This window comes from Patagioenas fasciata, chromosome 3 (assembly GCF_037038585.1).
Source record: "Patagioenas fasciata isolate bPatFas1 chromosome 3, bPatFas1.hap1, whole genome shotgun sequence".
In the NCBI taxonomy this organism is placed as follows: domain Eukaryota; kingdom Metazoa; phylum Chordata; class Aves; order Columbiformes; family Columbidae; genus Patagioenas; species Patagioenas fasciata.
In genome coordinates this window covers 52,383,492-52,396,541 of record NC_092522.1, presented here as the reverse complement: position 1 = coordinate 52,396,541, position 13,050 = coordinate 52,383,492, and positions in this window count along the sequence as shown.

The following is a 13,050-nucleotide window of genomic DNA, read 5'->3' as shown; positions in this document are numbered from 1 at the left end:
AACACAATGGCTGAGGTCAGGAAAATGGGCTCACAGGGAAAATATTTGTGAATTCTCAGATTCTGCAAAAAGGACTTTATTTTTTCAAAGCACAGTCTGTTTGGTAGAATGGAGAGAAAAGGATATTGTTCTTAAAATTAAGCCAAGGCCCTAAATAATTAATAAAGAACCACAGAAAAATATATTCTACTTCAGTCACAAAATTCCACAAAACATGTGCAATTTTGAGATCCTTATATCAACTATAAGTTATTTTGTATCTGCTATCCAAAGAACCTCAATAAATTATCCAAGCCTTTTAAAGTCACTCACAGGAAGTACAGAGTTTTATTGCCATGTTACACAAAATAAGATTCTTACTTTTGCATCTTAGGATTGTAAAATAAATAAAAAAAAAAAAAATAAGGCAGGTTGGATCTCCCAAACCAAGATTTTGTCACTTTGCCACTATTTTGCCAAAATGAAGAAGTACTTTTGCAGCATTATACCACTGCAAAAACCAGAGGAAAGTCATAATCCAGCACAGAGAAGTGAGAGCTCTCTCTAGTTTGTGTCATAATACAATGTGATGTGGGTGGAACAATCCACTCTAATCCACTAAATTAACTTAGTTTTACCAACCACCCACAGCCGAGGTGCTCTCATGTGCCATTTCTGCTTCCATCATTGCTGCTAGATGAAACATAGCCAAAACATCATCAGCTGATGTTTGATCATTTCTTGATGATTTTGGCACTACAGGAAAGCGAAGAAAGTGGACCATTACTGTGTTAATTCAGAGCTCTCCATGTTTTCCTTCATTTTTAACAATTCCCCCATCCCCAACCCTACCATTAAGATAGATAGATAGATAGATAGATAGATAGATAGATAGATAGATAGATAGATAGATAGATAGGCGAGTAGGCAAGTAAATAAATAAATAAACAAATCAAAGCCCCACGGGCTGTTGGCAGAGCTGTGCCCATCCCCGAGCTCCCTATGCCACCTCTGCCAACCGTTCTCACCAAAGCTCCCAACTCCAGCTCCTCTGACAGCCTGCAGGAGCCATTCATGTGCAGCCTCTGCATGCAACGACCCCACAACCTGCACTCGAAATCATTAATGACAGCGGGATGAACTCTGCAACAGAACTCCCAGGACACCTGCCTGATGAGTTTCAAAGAACAGCCAGCTGCATGCCTGAAACCTTGTGACATGCGCCTCAGTACTGCCATGCAGGTATGTGGTGCAGAGGTGTCCTTATGATTACCAGATATTGGCAGCCTAGAATTCAGAAAGATAATTCAGAAAAACCCTGCAGTTCCTGTGTGCATCCGTAATTCCCCTGGCCAGTGCACAGGTCATGGGAAGTGTCTGGCAACACCGAGCTTTCTCTGCTGCTGCTTTGCAGCTCAGCTCTCCAAGGAGACCATGTAGCCACCAAGGCAGAAAAATTCAGTACCTGATCTGTTCCTCTCAGCACAGCAAGGAACCAAGTCCTCAAAGGTCTGCATCACTGTTGCCTGGCAGGTTGGAGGACAGGAGCTCTGCATAACTGGGTGTTTGGATACTGAAACTATACAGACACGGCAGTTTCTCAGCAATACAAAAAAACAACACACGTGGGGAAAGACAGGCACAGAAAGCCTAGCCAGTTTGCCTGTTGCCATAGATCTAGACATACAACAGAACTGAACTAAGATGGGCTCTGTTAATGTGTTGCCCCATGAATACATGTGAGCTCAGACATCCTCCTTCACAGCTGAAAGGATACGACTGTGGTGGACATTTACTGAAGTTTCAGAATGAGGTTTATTTATTCCACTTGAGATCAGACTTTCCCATGTGCCAAACTGGTGGGAGTTTCACTCATTACAGTGAGAGCTGCCCTGTTCCATGATGGGAAGGGAACTACCATGTCTGCATAATTGTATCTGCAAGCACACATTTCAGTTTTGTCTTGTTACATATCAAAAAGAAATCTGGGGCTAACTCACACAAAACGATACGCTTAAGTACTGATCACTGAAGTGTACACAAATTGATACACAAAACACCAATTAATAAGAAAAGTGCTATTATTTGTATAACTATGTGCATGTGTGTGTGTATGTATACATATATAAGCAATCCTTTCAGCACCAAAAAGATCAAAAGAGGTAGCCTCCCCCGTCAATAGCCACCTACAAATCAGGTGGCTCGTCAAAGCCAGTCATCTAGGCTCCTTCTGTAGTCAAGCAAGAGAGATAAGTGCCTCCAGATTGCCATTTATCCCATTCTAGGATAGGTGAGTAAAACAGGTGAGATGAATCACTGTGGCATTGCTATCGGCCATATGGGGGAGGAGGTGTCTTATATCACTAGTTTAGGAGAGATATTTAACTTGTAGCAGCTAATGCTAAGAGAAATCCCATGCTACATGATTGGGGAGAATTATACAGAATTACACACTTGTGAAAAGATCACATTATATTCAAGTGAAGAAGAAAGTAAAGCTTTAAATTGCCTATGAAAAAAGTCATCCTACAGTCTCCATCATTCAAGCTATAGGTCACTGAATCCATTGCAGACAGTTCTTTTCTTTTCTTTTCTTTTCTTTTCTTTTCTTTTCTTTTCTTTTCTTTTCTTTTCTTTTCTTTTCTTTTCTTTTCCTTTTTCTTGCATGTTTTTCTAAAGGAATATGGTTCATACTGTTCTGCTTTCCCAGGAAAATGAGGTTCACATTCTGGGTGTTAAGAAATTATTTGCTGCAAATCTGTTAGCTGATTTGACCTAAATATGACAGAGATAATTAAAAAACAAACAAAACAAAAACACCAAAACCACGAATTAAACATTTTGTGGGAGCAGGTTACCAAGTAAAGGACAATTCTGTCAGCGCTGGCCAAAGAGGAAAGGTGGGAACATGGCATCACCCCAGAGAAGAAGCCAACAGAGCTGTCTTGAGGCACGAATCCACAGGAGGACCTTGTTTAGCTCACTGCACCATGGTGTTTAGCATAATATTAATGCAAACAGTAAAACCAGCTTTTGTTAGTAGCAGGTCTCAATTGTACCTCTTGCACTACTGAAACAGATAGCACCGTTTATTTTTCTCAATGCTAGCTGAGCATATGCCACCATTTACTACTTATAAATGTAGGTAAGTCCACACAGATGAAAACCTCAGAGCAAAATACTACTCAGATCAACTGGACACTGATTTTCTTCTACTTCCTTTAGTTTGCGAGTTGCTTTAAATCACTAATATTTACTTTAAATAGGGAAATATGTTTAATACTTTGATGAAATTCACACCTGGCATACTTGCAAGGCTAGCTGTCAAAGGAATTTAAAAATTCAGATTTGTGCCAGTAACATACACAATCTTGAGGTGCCCAGTTTCTCCCTGCACAGGAAAGGCAATGTGCTACTTCATAAGCCCTGAATTAACTAAACTCAAAACCACGTTGAGAAAGGGGCAAACAGTGCATTTACTGTTTTACTCTGTTAATTTCCTACCACCTACGTGTTTAGGATTTTCTCATGTCAATTATTTTCAAAATGGAGAGAAAGCTTAAAAATGTGATTAAGTGAGCACCTGACTGAATGTGCCTATCAATTCTAGAAGTCAGAGCCTGGTCTCACAAAGCAAGTAAAATGTAGACATGCCATTTGCCTTTCACTGCATTACTGTGGCTGGTTGAAGACATTCACAGATACCTACCAGCACTATATTGATATTTAAACATTAATAAATAACTGTCGTGGTCACAACTAAAACAACGGCCTACATACAGTATTTCAGATTTTGTGTTTCTGTAAACATAGCTATAACCCTGTCATGCTAATAATCCTAATGAAACCCAAAATGGTTCAGGAAAGGAGCAAAAGCTTTATTTCCTTGTTGGTTTATAACCATTTCACCAGCCTGGTGCTGCACTCCAGTAATTCAGGCACTGGGAAGTCTACAGAGATGTAGAAGGACCATAAAACAGAAACACTGGGAAACACCACGGAGATCAACAGCTCAGAGGCTACAGTTTTGCAGCGCCAGCTTCCAACGGTGCAAGCTCACAGACAGCCACAGCCTGGGCATCTGCAGGCAGTGAGTGCAGCAAAGCAGCATCTACGCTGTTCACACCCACTTCTTTCCGCTCTCCATAACCTATTACATATACACATTCCTATGCAGAGCAACTGCGAGATTTGGGTTCAGAAAGGTAGTGAACTTGAAGCATTAAAGCACATATTTAAATGCCTTGCTTCGCTGCAGACATACTCTGTGAGGGTTTTCTCGTAATACCTACTACAACCAGAGAAACAGTTACTGGCAGGTCCTCTACTAAAGCAGAACCCTACACTCAGTTTCCCCTGCAGTCAGTTCTTTCCCCTTCCTCCTCAATATTCCCAATTTTTTTTTTTTTCTTCTGAAGAAAGCACCTGAGGAAAAATTCCAAAGTTACCATCCTTTACTCCTACAGACTTTTTTTTTTTTTCCTAACACAAACTGCCACAACCAAACCTGTAGTCTAGGTTATTTTATTTGCTTAAAGTAAATATGTGTCAAGACCAAAAATGACGGATTATTTGGTCATGTATCAATGTATCACACATCCAAATTAGAGATTTTAAGTCCTAATACAGTTTTACAGAGTCCATCTTTACAAATGATTGAACAGGATCAAGAATTTCACACCTCCTAAGATGCACTGCAGACACTTTAAGAGCAATGAAATGAGCAGATTCTGGGTACATGTCTCTGGCCACGTATACATTAGCACAGCACAGTGGAAGCTGAACCTCCAGAATGAAAGTCAGTGCTGAGGACCCAACATCTGCTTTGGGATTTTCACTTTGGGCTACCCCTAATCTGGATCTATGGACAGAAACATCCTCTAGCAGGTGGCATGCATGAGGCGAAGCACATCCTCCATCCATCTGACATCAACCCTGCTCTGTGATGTGAGCTGCCAAGTGCCAAGGGGGGACAGCTGGAGGCTCACTTCAAAGTACATTGCAGGTCTGAAATAATTAGCTGTAAAGACTTTTGCTATGTTAATATTAGTATTTTAATGTATTCCAAGTATTTCCAGTTTAAAATGGTAGGGATAAAACTGATTTTAAGTTTGTCAGCAACCATAGTTACTTATTTAAATGTGCTTATTTTCATCACCACTGCTGTTTCCCTGCTCTGTACTCAAAACCATCCAGGGCCCCCCATGTCCATGCAGACATGCTTGTCAATGAACAGAAGTGCAATTAGACACATACAGGCCTTTACAACACCTTACTTACTTACACCTACTCATCTCTACAAATGTGGTCTACTCCATAGATAGCTCTTGAGCAGGAAAAAAAAATAAGCATGATTTGTTTTGTTTTTAATTTTATTTTATTTCCATATTAGTCTGATTGGTGATATATTGATGCATACAACTCACTGTGGAAAATATTCACTTTAAACAAGCTTAAGATAGTGGAAGAGAAAAAAAACTTGAGCTGACTTTTTTGTAGACTTCAAGGCCCCCATGACATTGTTGACAAGGCTACAAGTTCAACCATTTTGTATATGCAGGCCCAGGCAGAGGAAGCCTATATTTCCTGGTCACCCACATATTTATTTGACATTAACATACAGTGGGAAACAGCAACATGAAGCCCGAAGTAATAACGTGTGAGGAACTCCTGTAAAAAGAAGCATTAGCATACTTTCACAAATCCGAATTACAACTTCGTAATTGGATACAGTGACTTTTCCACCCAGGCTTCCAGAGCCATTGGCACACTGGTGTGGGAAGAGCTTCCCTGAGGGCTGCTCACGCTGGTTCTGCAGCACAGTCACCAGCAGGCACCAGGCTGCAGGCAATGCAGGGGACACTTTCACTGGCAGCTGCAAGTCAGGGAAATGAAGGGGAAAAATGTTTCTTTAAAAAAAAAAAAAATCTTGAAGAAAAACATAGAAAAATAGATTTTGGGTGGTTATTGGAAACTGTTTCTGAAATGCTAAATTAGATTTATTTAAATGAATAAATCAATGGTCTGATTTTAAAAGCATGCACTTCACCTTCCATTGCCAAATGTATTTTCTCTCAACCCTCAAGCTTTAACAGAATTCCCTATTTTTTAAACAATTCCTAATAGTGCATGAGACACGCTTGAGATTTTGCCATGCACCAGATAAAATAGCGTGTGCAAGGATCCATCCTACCCACTCCCCACCTGCAACTCTCAACTTGCTTTGCACAAATGCCATCCTGGATACGATTCCCATTCTGGCCACACCGTGCACAGAGCACCACAATTCCTGACAGTTCATCCAGATGGTTCTGGAGCCCAGGCCAGGCTCTCAGGCACAACTTCTCAAACCAGCTTGAGCCAAGATCAGTTAGGAAATGCACTTTTCCACAGCCAGCTGCCACTGAACTCCTACAACATCAATGGTTAAAAAATAGTAATAGTCAAGTGGGAGTCTACTACTGCAGGGTAAAATATTATAAGAGATGCGTATAAGCTGACAAAAACCTTCTTACCAGATTTCCAAAATGCAATGTGAATATAAAAGAGTCAGTACTCGGAAAGTATTTTTTCTTTTCTGCCTGACAAAATTAACAGGGTGTTTCTGTGTCTGCCTGGGAAAAGGACAGTGCTTAACCAGCATCAGACTGCAGTCTGCATGACTTTACAACTGTAACAGCCTCTGTCTGAGCACCAAGCTGTACTGGTTTAGAAAACACTTAAATTAAAGAGTGAATTTTAAACTTGTACAAATCTCTTACTTTGGTTTGATAGTGACTTACACTAATACAGCCTAAATCAACTGCTTACTAACAGAAGCTACACGGAAGTAATTTTAAATGGCAAAGAGTGTTAAATACACATTTTTTCCACTGCATTATCTAAGTTGGTATTAAACCAATCTGAGTTTTAGAAGTAATTTTGCAGTATATATACAGCACTCAAGTACTCAGAAACAAGTATGCTGCTATTGTTTACTTAAATAAAATTTGTAAAAATGCAGTCTTTACAGTCCCTTCATTACAAACATTTGATAAAATACAAGTAAATATATTCTCTACTCAACATGCCCCTAGACTTTTCCTACAAAGAAAAAAGCCTTAGATGGTTCAATACTTTTTGAAGCGATTAATATTTTACACAAGTCAAAATTAAGATTCATATGTCACGATTAAAACAATTCTCTCTAAATGTCGCTCCAAAAATAATTCAATGCAGTATTCCACTGTTAAGTATGGAGGAAAGTGTTTCCTTTAGAAGAGGAAATTCTCTTAAGGAAGTTGTTTCAAGATAAATAAAAGTTCAGGATGAAGCCAGCAAAAGGTGTGAAGGATTTCTCTTTGATTTCCCAGCTTGTGTATTTGGGCTCAGACACAGACTACATTTTATGCACATATTAATAGGATGCTAATAAGCCTACAACTCTACTTTAACAGGGACCTGTAGAGACAACCTGATATGTGGCACCAGATATATTAGCCCTCTTAAGCAGAAGATTTATCTCCCTCTCGCACAAGGAGACAATCAGAGTAAGTATTTTTAATTAAAAGTTCAGACAAAAATGTCTTGCAAAGTTAGACTATTGTTTTCATCAGTGTCTCTCAAAGTAACTTTCAAAAGATCAAGACAGAAGCTAAGCCTTTTTGAGTAACTAGGAGCAGCTTTTACTCTTCACTGGTAATCTTATATGCAAAATAAGGTCACTCAGTTGCAAACATGCTTAAATTACTGGGACATGAAAACAAACCTGGTATCAAAGTCATGGAGCACAGAAATTGGCAGCATGTATTTCAATAGCTTGCTACATCTCATGGAAATCTTTGAGAGAGATCTTCTTTATTTGTCAACTTCAAAGATATTTTGAAGTTAAATCTTTCAATTTCATATAAATGACACCTGCAAAACTTATAAAAGAAAAACAAAGAGGAAAAAAAAAGTAGGTAAGACTAATCTCAACCATGTATATATCCTAGTTTACAGTTACCATAAAAAAATTCCAGAAGTTACATGTAGTAGCATCTTAAGAATTAAACCACACATTCAAACAAGTATTCTATACATCATCTCCCCCCAAGCAACTTTGTTTTTCACCATTTCAACTCTCTTTTTCATATTTCTTGAACAACAAAAATAGATTAGAACAACTTTCATAATCAGCCACTAAAAAGAAAAAATGTCTTCTGCTTACAAATCACAGATGAGAAAGGGAGGAAGGGAGAAGAAAAAAGGGAGGAAAAAAAAAGAAAAATAGGAAAAAAGAAAAACAACACACAAGTGATTTGCATTTGAACTTGAACTAAAAATCCTGAAAAGTACTGACTTTTCTTAACCTGCTGACACAGAAATATCTTCCTTTTATTAAGTGCTGTTTTAATGCAACTTAAAAAAAAAAAAAAAAAAAAAACACACAAGGATTTTTGTGCTGTTAAAAAAAAATTAAAAAAAATCTGTGTGATTTGAGCATTTTACAACTTTTTTTTTTTTTTAAATATACATTCATATTTCCAGCCTGGTCAATTGGGCAGCACATATGTGCCCCAACACTAGTAAAACTGTGTCAAACACCTCCTCCTATCCTGGGAAGGTTCTCAGCTTTAAACTTGTTTTTATCACCCCAAGGCTGTACTGACAATAGTTAGTCCCTTCGACTGTCCATCATTAGTTACTCGTATTTGTCAGCTTGAAGAAAGTCTGTCAGCCTTTCCATTTTTAATGCTAAATCAAATAAATGAGCATAGTTCTGAAATTACAAAGCAGTTTATTAATTTGAATGTTGGCTAATGAGGGATTCCCCTCCCCTTCCCCGACATTTCTACAGGGCAAGTTTCATCTGTTCACCCGAGCCTGCCATCTCCAGAGCATGAGAAGAGCAGAAGCAAAGTGCCACCCAAAGGTATCCCACGACTGCATTGCAAATGATTCAAAATGCCCTTGTGTCCATGTAAATGGTTTCAAATGATTCCCATAAAAGTAATGAAGTGTTCTCTGAAATGAGGCACCAGCACTACTCCAGAGATGCTGTCCCTCATGTACATACTGTGGCCATTGCGGCACAACAGTTTACACAAAGTTGTTCTGTTTCAAATCTCACTCGTCCACATGACCACAGTGTTGGTGAGAAACCTTTCACCTTCCTCTCACTAGAAGTCCAGCTTTGAGAAGAGATGTATGAAGGCTCCCAGCTTCAGACATCAGATTCTCTTGCAGAGGGAGGAGAACAATTCTAGGAGATGGTTACAGTGTCTTGAGGGTTCTGCTGTGATGCTTGTGTGACTGGTTACCGTTGTGTTGAAAGAATAGCAACAAGTCAAGTAACTATGGTACCTCCTGCAAATGTACTATTATTTCCTGGTTACATGACCTAACAAGCCAGGGTGCAGGCTCAAGGGAAGAACATCTAAATCTTCACAAAACAGGCTAGCTAAAAACCAGAGTTCAATCAACAATACAGGTTGCAAGTAGATGCATATACATGCTGGTGTAACATACAAAATACATACAAATGCACTACCACTGGCATTCTTGCTGGAGGCAGTGAGATATGGAGAGCACGTGTCCTGTGGCACTTGAGCAGAGGTCCTCCGTCACTGTGGGTGTCATTCAGACAATGCTCTCAAACCATCTTGTCTTCCTGGTTCAAGCAGCATCTTTTGAAACCAACACAGTCTTTATTACCCTCTGCCTAACAGCAACCTTAACCTCATGAAGCCAGCCTACACCTGCAAAGTCAAGCCAGGTTTCTCCCAATGACTTGCTAACCATTCATGTCAACTTTGATGGGCTCAGTTAAATTCTGACACATGGCAGCTGTAAAAAGCACATGGGAGTAACAACGTTTGGCTCATTTAGCCTGACCTAACTGAATCCACTTAAGCAATGGCTGAATGCTTTTTGAGGAAGGGTCCTAGGTATTTGAACTATTAGGAAATGCACGTTTTCTGTAGGAGATGCAAACACTGCAATCACAGCTGAAATCATAGCATTTCTGGGTAAACATAAGCTAATTTTGATCTGTGCTGTTAGGGACCCCAATATCAGAGCGGCAGCAGCAATTCCACCATTAGGGAAATTTGTGAAAGCTCATCTGGACCATAGAGATGAATCTTACCTCCACTAGCCTCAACCCAGGTCCTGACAGCTGCTTCTGACCAGGCCTGACACCCAAGCCAGCAGATGATCCCCTTCCTTCATCAGCCCACTCCAGGCTCTTTTGCAGCACAGGCCATCTCTCTCAGTATGACAACACACACAGCCCGCCCCAAGGTAAGAGCAAAGCATCACCTCTGGGAAGATGTGACACTGATTTACCCTGGGGCAAACTTCCTGAAGTCATTAAGGGAGCTAACCTTGGCAAATTCACCTCACAAATCCTCAGGACAACCCAAGTTTGCCAACTACCCTAGCACAAAGCCACACATTTTTCACCAGTGAAGACAAACTTTAGCATCTCACAAGAAGAATGTCAAAGGGCCTGGTAGCAGTACTGGTAACTGTGTTGTTCTTCCCAGGACAAAAGTAAATAAACAAAAAGAAAGAAAGAATAAAGAAAAAAAAAAAAGGAAACTCCAAGTTACAAAAGCTTAGCTTATTTGATCTAGGGCTGTTTAGGTTCACAATAATAAGCTTGCTTTCACTTGCATCATGGAAGTGCATTTTTCTCTCATCAGACTAGTGGATAAGTGAAAATACAAATGTTATTTTTTCTGTGAAAACAGTCCCTATTTTAGAAGATGAATATCATTGGGGTTTAAAAAGGTATCTTATGCATTACCTAGATTTTAAAATCTGGAGAACAGAAGAGGAAGGAAGCACTCTTCGTTATTTACAAATTAAAGCACCTTCTGTTTGAAGACCTTCTTTCTCTGGTTTTACTTGAATTTTATTTTTCAAAGGAGTTTCAATCTAACACTCAACCAGAAAACCAAAACCCAACTTTTCAATCTATTCATTTGTCTTACCATGCCTCGTACAAGTTAAGCATTCTTTACTGACCCCTGTAAGGTTTGCCTATGAGAACTCATGCACTTTGTCTATCTTGTCCTACACTGACCATCCTTCCTTTGATTTTTCAATTCCCCCTGTCAGGACTAGGCTTATCTGGAGATACAAACAGCAACAGACATCCTGAAAACTGGGAGGGAAAGTTAAAGCATAAGAAAGGTGAGAAAAGCTGCTGGTCTTCATGGTCTTGAAATGAAAGACATGAAATTATTAGAACAGGAAGCTGAAAATGGACATTCACAGCTTCGACACAAATGACCTCCATTGCTAGGTTTATATTTCTGATATTAAATCTATAATATATCGCATCATTAAGAATGTGGCCAGACCAAAACCAGCAGGAAAAATAATTAGCAGAATCTGAATTAGGAATGTGCCACATAAAGAGCTCTATTTATGCAGGATTTGGAATGCATGCTGAATGTCAGGTCTATAGGTACCACTGCCCAGAGGAGGAATACTGTCCCTTCCTGAGCTGAGGCCAGAATGATTACTCAAAAGGCTCAGAAAAGATGCACAGACAAATACTTGCACTTCTGGCAGCAAACGCTCTGTTGACGTCTCCATTATTTTAAAGAGTAAGTATCATCACGTATCAGTTTTGGTTTACTTTTTTTTTCTTCAGAGTCCTCAGGTTGATTAGTTATATTTGATGTTAGAACAATTCACCTAAAATTTCCAAACAAAAGAAATGACTTATTTTTTAAAAAGGTATGTATGATGCACATAGGCTTAAAAATAAAGATTAGTTACTGCCTATGAGGAGATTATAAATGTTTGGAAGAACCTGTACTTCAAACTAACACAATTAACGGAGTTGATTGTTTTCCTTTTTTATTTGCCATAATAATCCATGTAGATATTTTGAACTTAAGTTTCATTTTCCTAATAGACTAATGTAAGAATATTATGGAATTAAGAATTTCCATCTAAAAACCAAAGATTACTCCAGATCTTTTGAGAACCATGTAATCACATGTTTAAAACCCTCCTACTCAATGAAAGAAAAACTCAGATTCACACATTTTTCCACCCTGCTCTGTGTTGCATACAGTACTGCAAAGAATTGTAAGAACATCACAAAAAAAACCCCACAAAACTGAAAAAAAAAATCAAATAATCCTGAAGCCCACAGGCTACACCCAAAATGCTTTCAGAGTAAGCATGAGATATTCTCAAATGGCCTGTAACATTGAGGAAAATATCCACTTGCACTCTGCCTTATTTTTTGGGAACAAGCCTCCAAATTCTTGGATGTGCGGTTTGAATGGTCTGGTAATGCCAGAAAAATACTTCAGACAAGATGGGTGGGCTTTGCTGAAGCATGATCGGAGAGACAGAATGGCTTTGCTGAAGTGTTAATCAAAGAAGAGCCTGTGGAAGCGGTGAGCAACAGATGAGCCACCTGCAGGAAAACCATATTAACAAGAGTAGAAGGACAGCAAACTGCAAAGTCCTGCAAAGTAAGTGTCAGGTAAAAAAGGAACATGGAAGATAATTATCGCATGTTGGTGATCCAACATCTGTAGTAGGAATGGAATATGCAAATGGAGCTCAAGGCACATGCACACACCATTTTAGACAGCACTGTTTTGACTAAGGTATAAAAGCAGAATCAGAAACCATGTAGGCTTTATATCAGTGAAATGGCACCTTTGGGATGTGCCAAGACCCTTTCGCAGGTACATCTGCTGCGTCTGCCAGGTCACACGTGCACAGAGGATCAAGTTGGCAGAGGCGTTGCCAGTGAAGCCAGGCCAGGCTCATTTTCTAGGACACAAATGTTATCACCCTGGAGCCTCTGAACAGGAGAGCCACCACCCCAACGGACCCACTACCACAAAAGACAACAACCATCAGCGCCAACTGAAGGTCCATTTCATGTGGTCACAAGGGCAGAACTCAGCTTGCCGCTTTCCATTGCAATCTACCAAGTGCCCAAAACACAAATAACGCTGCAGATATACAAGCAATATTACAACACCACACTTCCAAGCACAGGGAATGCCCCTTGCCTCTTCTACTAGAGTAGTTCAGCTCTTACCTACTCTGCAGTGCTCAGGTGTCTGT